Source organism: Terrapene carolina, unplaced genomic scaffold, assembly GCF_002925995.2.
Source record: "Terrapene carolina triunguis isolate 2854851 unplaced genomic scaffold, T_m_triunguis-2.0 Scaffold20686, whole genome shotgun sequence".
NCBI classification, from domain to species: Eukaryota; Metazoa; Chordata; order Testudines; family Emydidae; genus Terrapene; species Terrapene triunguis.
Window position 1 is genome coordinate 1 of NW_020685037.1, and position 6,594 is coordinate 6,594.

General features: G+C 44.1%; 1 pseudogene; it reads left to right on the plus strand.

Annotated features, from left to right (window-relative positions):
- Positions 1-2,401: 2,401 nt before the first annotated feature.
- Positions 2,402-5,083, plus strand: LOC115271451 (annotated as a pseudogene).
- Positions 5,084-6,594: the final 1,511 nt, after the last annotated feature.

Consider the following 6,594-nt stretch of genomic DNA (forward strand, 5'->3'; position numbering starts at 1 on the left):
AAACCGCCCCGCAGAGCTGCACATACACTGCTCTGCTTCTGCTGAGCTTGGCCTGGTGCTGGAACTAGGGGTGCTAGTTTGGTCCAATGGCTCTCAGCACCCCCACTCTACAGATTGTTCCAGCCCCGCTGGTCTAGCCCCGCCAGCGCTTGGCATGTGGACTGCGGCTATCAGAAGATCCAGCAGCGTGTAGGGAAGGAAATCACTCCGCGCGGCTGCGGCGGGGGGGGGCACACTCTGCCTCTCCCAAGATGGCGTCCAAACAAAGCCATTTTTCCATTTCCTTCCGCCTCTACCAAAATGGCGTCCCATTGGCGCCAACGCCCAACGCCCAACTCTCGCGAGAGCAGGCCCCTATTTATTAGGAGCGACTGGAAAAACGCGACCCCCTGCGGCCGCCTGAGGTGAGAGGCCCAACAGTGAGGTGCGCGCGGGGGGGGCTGAGCCGGGGCGTCCCTGCGTGGAGCCCGCCGGCCACGAGCAGGGCCGGAGCCAGCTGCTGCGGAGGGAGCGAACAGACCCGGGCCTCCCCTGGGGCCGTTTCTCTTCAGTGTTTTCATCAGTGATGTAGAGAGTGGTGTAGCGAGCACGTGTATAAAGTTTGTGGACGTTACCAAGCTGGGAGGGGGGCAAGTGCTTTGGTGGATGGGATTAAAATTCAGAATCATCTGGACACACTGGAGAAATGGTCTGAAGTCAATAGGACGAAATTCAATAAGGACAAATGCAAAGGACTCCACTTAGGAAGGAACAGTCAGACAGACACATACAAAATGGGAAATGACTGCCTAGGAAGGAGTACTGCGGAAAGGGATCTGGGGGTCATAGTGGATCACTAAATGAGTCAACAGTGTAACACGGTTGCAAGAAAAGCAAACGTCCTTTTGGGATGTATTAGTAGGAGTGTTGTAAGTAAGACACAAGAATCAGGGGGTAGCCGTGTTAGTCTGTATCTACAAAAACAACAAGGAGTCTGGTGGCACCTTAAAGACTAACAGATTTATTTGGGCATAAGCTTTTGTGGGTAAAAACCTCACTTCTTCAGATGCATAGAGTGAAAGTTACAGATGCAGGCATTATATACTGACACATGGAGAGTAGGGAGTTACTTCGCAAGTGAGAACCAGTAACTACCCCCTGATTCTTGTGTCTTACTTACAACACTCCTGCTAATACATCCCAAAAGGACGTTTGCTTATGCCCAAATAAATCTGTTAGTCTGTAAAACACAAGAAGTAATTCTTCCCCTCTACTCTATGCTGATAAAGCCTCTCCTGGAGTATTGTGTCCAGTTCTGGGCGCCACATTTCAGAAAAGATGTGGACAAATTGGAGAGAGTCCGGAGAAGTGCAATAAAAATGATTAAAGGTCTAGAAAACATGACCTATGGGAGAAGATTGAAAAAACTGGGTGTTTTTAGTCTGGAAAAGAGAAGACAGAGAGGGGACATGATAACAGTTTTCAAGTATGTAAAAGGTTGCTAGGAGGAGGAGGGAGAAACATTGTTCTTCTTAACCTCTGAGGATAGGACAAGAAGCAATGGGCTTAAATTGCAGCAAAGGAGGTTTAGGTTGGACATTGGGAAAAACTTACAACTGTCAGGGTGGTAAAGCGCTGGAATAAATTGCCTACGGCGATTGTAGAATCTCCATCATTGGAGATTTTTAAGAGCAGGTTGGACAAACACCTGTCAGGAATGGTCTAGATAATACTTATTCCTGCTATGAGTGCAGGGGACTGGATTAGATGACCTCTCAAGGTTCCTTCCAGTTCTATGATTCTAGTCCCAGCTCCTGACAGAGACTTAGCGACATGTGGAGCATGGGGTTGCATCCCTGACTGTTTTGACTAATAGTCATTGCTGGACCTGCCCTCCATGAATTTACCTAGTTCTTTTGTGAACCCAGCTATATTTTATAAATTCTTTATACTCTTGCCCTAGAATGGGCCCCTCCTTGATGGAGCTAAGGCTCTTTGAGGAATAAACCGTCACTGTGGCTGCTTTTCTCATCCGGGTTTTGTGGCTTCAGCATCTCTGGGGCTGTGGAATGAAATGGGCTGAAAAGATAAATGGTTACTGTATTGAAAAACAGGGATTCCCTGTGCTCTGAGCACCTGAGATTATTGAAGATGAAAGAGCAAAGGATCTAATTTACAATTCACCATTGTTGCTGTTTAGTTATTTCTGCACCTTTCTGGGCCTGCACAGTGAACATGTCACTTTCATTTTTATCACTGCTGCACTAGCCCCTGTTGTATTGTTTAAGTTTAATGTTTAATTCCACCAGAATGCTGCAGGCTAACCGGCTACCTGGTTGGTGGGATTAAAGGTGGTTTTAGGTGCTAATGTACCTGCAGTTGCATCTTGTCCAGAGTGATTAATTCAGTTGATCCTTTCAAGTTTCTGATCGGCTCTTTGTCTTTCAAATCCCCAGCAGTAAAGTTTCCCGTGACACCCTGTACGAAGCAGTGCTGGAGATCCTGCAAGGGACTCAAGTGAAACCACGCAAGTAAGAACTCTCCTCTGTGCTGTGGGTAGCGCCCTTCCCCAAATGCCAACTTCATGACTGGAAATCTCTGGTGAAGAGAGAGAGGGATTTGTGGCAGAGTATCCATGCTCTGCTAAATATCATCACAGCTTTTCCTATGCATATTGATATTCATCTTGTTTTACTGGCTTCTTAAATTCTAACTTTGGGTGAATCTGCAGTTACTTGAAGCTTCTTTTGTTTGTTCTGTTCTTCAGGTTTGCAGAAACTGTGGAGCTGCTGATCAGCCTGAAAAACTATGACCCGCAGAAGGACAAACATTTCTGGCACAGTCAGGCTTCGCACCTCTCTGATTCCACCCAGCCTTTTGCCTGCATCCTTCTCCCTTCCGGGCACTTTGAATGTACATGTGCTTGGCAACACGTTGACTGCTTGATACAATGGCAGGAGGGTGCAGTGCTGAATTGCCCAGGTAGTTCAGACATCCCCCCCACCCGTCTCCAAGTGGTATGGCTGGACAGGCCCCTATCCTGGGTCTTAAAATGTGAGCGGAGATGTGATGAGGCCCTCTGACCAGTTGGAGAAGCCAGATTAGAGGCAGGTGGATTAAGATTCACAGGTGATTGTTGTAAGGTTTCTGGGCTGTAGCTCTGCCTGCTCCCTCAAGGTGTGTGGTGCTGACAGTGCAGAAGAACAGTGTGGGGCTGTCATCTTCCCTTCCTGACAGGCTCAAGTCCTTCCTGTGTCCTAAATTCTCAGCCTGTGTGCTGGGTCCAGCGACACTGATGAGGCCAAAGCAGTCAAATATCCCTCATGTGGACATCAAGGCTCTGAAGAAACTCAAGAACAAGAAGCTAGTGAAAAAGGTGAGTAGAACTATGCTGCCAATATGCCTGTAATTTGTGTGGATAGAGGTTACCTGGAAATACCAGGTAATGTAACACAGACAGTGGGCTGGTATAAACTCCAAGAGATGTGGGAGAAATGCTACTGTTAAAATGCGATATAATCTTCCCTTGTGGCAAGTTTCTATCTCCTGGAGGAGTCAGACTTTACATACACACTACAGTATCCAACATGACCATTGCAGAAAATTCCTGTAGGAGTAATTGACTTCTACTCACTACATTGTTAGTGAGGAATTGTTTAAAAGGACTTGTCCAAGGATCCTAGATCTAAAATGTGGTTCTCTAAACAAGAAAACATAGCTTTCTCAATTACTTTTGTAATCAAGATGAATTATTTCTTTAACATTAAGTCATGGTGTATATCCCACCATTGAGGAAAAGCTGCTAACATGACCAGCCTTTGTAAATCCTAGGTGCACTGACACTGGAAGAGAGCTACCCTGTTTACTCAGATTCCTTGGAAATTCAGTCTTGTAGCAGTTGCTTCCCTCAGCTCCAGTATGGGGTACCAAAGAGATTTTTGGGGTGCAAGTGGCTGAGCAATGCTAGAGGAGAAATTTACCTACTTGGCAATTTCAAGTCAGCAACTTATCTGACTGGGCAGTAAGCAATTGAATTGCAAGGGTATGGTTTATTATGCCATGCTGCTGGGCAATGTGAGTAGTTAGCTTGACCAGTGCTGCTTTTGCAAAGCACTTACAACAGATGTGGTTTGCTTGATTTCTGTTGCCTTAAGTCTTGTCTATATTACAATTAGCCAGTTGAGTAGTTGCATCACAGTGAACTCCTAAGTGTAGCTAAATCCCAGTGTGGATAAGACCTCCGCAACAGCCCTCAATGGTTAATATTACCTCACCTACCCTATGTCTCTCTCTCTCTCTCTCTCTCACCAACAGAAGTTGGTCCAATAAGACAAGTTTTTGAGCTCCACAGAGTCTTCAGGTCTGGGCCTGTGGAGCTCAAAAGCTTGTGTCTTTCACCAGCAGAAGTTGGTCCAATAAAAGATAATACCTCTCCCATATCCTGGGACCCACATGATTACAACACCACAAATAACAAAGTGTAATCTGTTCCAATGAATGCACAGAGCTCTTATTGTAATGAACAGAACCCTTATCTCTCACCCCCACCATCAGGTTGATGTTGATGTGTGTTGGGAGGGGTGAGGAAAGGAAGAAATTTCCCTGGTTTGTTCCAGAAACTGCCTTGTCTGGTATTGGGATTACCTGTGTTTAAGAAACATGCCAGATCAGTAGTGAGGGGCGATTACACTTGTTCAATTTAGGCTTCTCTCCAAGTATAACGTGTTACCTAATGCAAGATTCCCTGAAGTCTGTAAATAAGTGCTTTGTTGTGAGCACTTAATGGATCTTAGCAACAGTTTGCAAGTTTCTCTAAGTGAGGTGTAAATCAAACTCTGTATTAAAATAGGTGTGGGCAGAACTGCAATGTTCTATGCATTAATCTTTTTTTCCATAGCTAAGAAGTACGATGCCTCTCTGGCTTCAGAGTCCCTGATCAAACAGATTCCTCTTACCTTGGGTCAGGGTCTGAACAAAGCCGACAAGTTCCCCTCCCTTTTCACTCACAATGAAAACATGGTGGCCAATGTCAATGAAGTCCAGTCTATCATCAAATTTCAAATGAAAAAGGTAAACAATAAATGCAAAACACCAGACCCCAGAAGTCAGTTACACAGCATGTGATGGGAGTCAGGACTGTAATGAAGTGATTGGCTGCCTGCCATTATACATGGATTTGCACTGTCAGGGCTGGACTGCAGTTTTCCTCCAGTGTTGTTAAGGCGGCTGCGAGTGGAAAATATCTAGTCAATCTCCGTTTGTGTGTTTAGGGAACACAAAGCATTCAGATGCTAACCTGAGGATGGAGGGAATTTACAATTTGTTTTAAACTACAGATGCAAATTAAGGGGCCTGAACTTGGAAAATGCTGAGGGCTCTTGATGCTCACTGAAGTCAGTGGGAATTAAGGACATGCTCAGCACCTGGCATGATTGGCTCCTGTAGTCAGGGAGGATCAAGTGGCCAAGCTTCAGTTAGCCAGGAATTAGGATAATAGGTTTGCATTATATAGACTGATGTATGTAGTAGCTGAAGCTTTATGCTTAATACTGTGTAAATGAACTTCACAGTCTTACAGGTGAAACAGTGAGTTTTGAGTAGTGTTTTCTTGTATTTGCTTTAAAAGTTTAACTTTCAAGAAAGTTAATATAGAGGATGGAACCAGAGTTTTAAATGAACACCGCCCTAATTCAAATGCTTAATCTTCATGTCTGGCATCATGATGGTTGAAACCTGACTCATAGCAAATATTGCTTGACTGAGTATTCCCCATCAAGCTTAATTGGCCGCTTGATTTAAAAACAACTTGAATGAACCAAGAGCAAAAGTGGTAGTCTTTGAACATATCAATCTTTCACTTAAACAGCTTGAGCTACTGAATTCCTGACACTGCAGCATTGATCTATTGTTTCCTTTTAAACTTTCCTTCAGTCTGTAATCTGGCTATATATCATAGATTTGAGCAAATTTGGTACCCAGGGTGTGGTGTTTACAGAATGAAAAGCAAAGCTTGGTGGCTGAGATGCAAAAAAGCAGAAATTAATAGGATCCTAATGATTTTTCTAATATGAAAAATATAAACAAAACAGATTATTGTAAAACAAATATCCTGTGCAGCATAGATTAGTGATTTTGTGGAATCTGTTGGTTGGGGAGGAGAGATTTATCATTAGAAATTTTACTGCATAGTGTAGGGGGGAGAGTGTATTGGACTGGGTATTGATAAATTTCAGTTCTCTTCCCTGGTCTGCCATTGATCTTGTGGTTTAGAGCAAGTCACTTAATCTTTGCCTCAAGTTTTTGATCTACAAAACAAGAACAATTATACTCACAACCTTTTTTAAAGTACTTTGAGATCTGCTAATAAAAAGTACTGTATAATCAGCGGACTAGTTTCATCATCAACAAAGATTGCACCCAGTTTTTTAGCATGCATGTTTAGTTACAGCATGTGGAAGCCAGTGGCAAAGTTATGTCTGTTTTTTGATAAAGGAACTGAAAAAATTAGGTTGAACTTGGTCGAATGTAAAGCTGTTCAGATCTAAATTCCACAAATGGTGCATTTAATGGAGCAGAGGTAGTCTTGGCACATCAGGTGGCAGCTCCCGGGGGGGG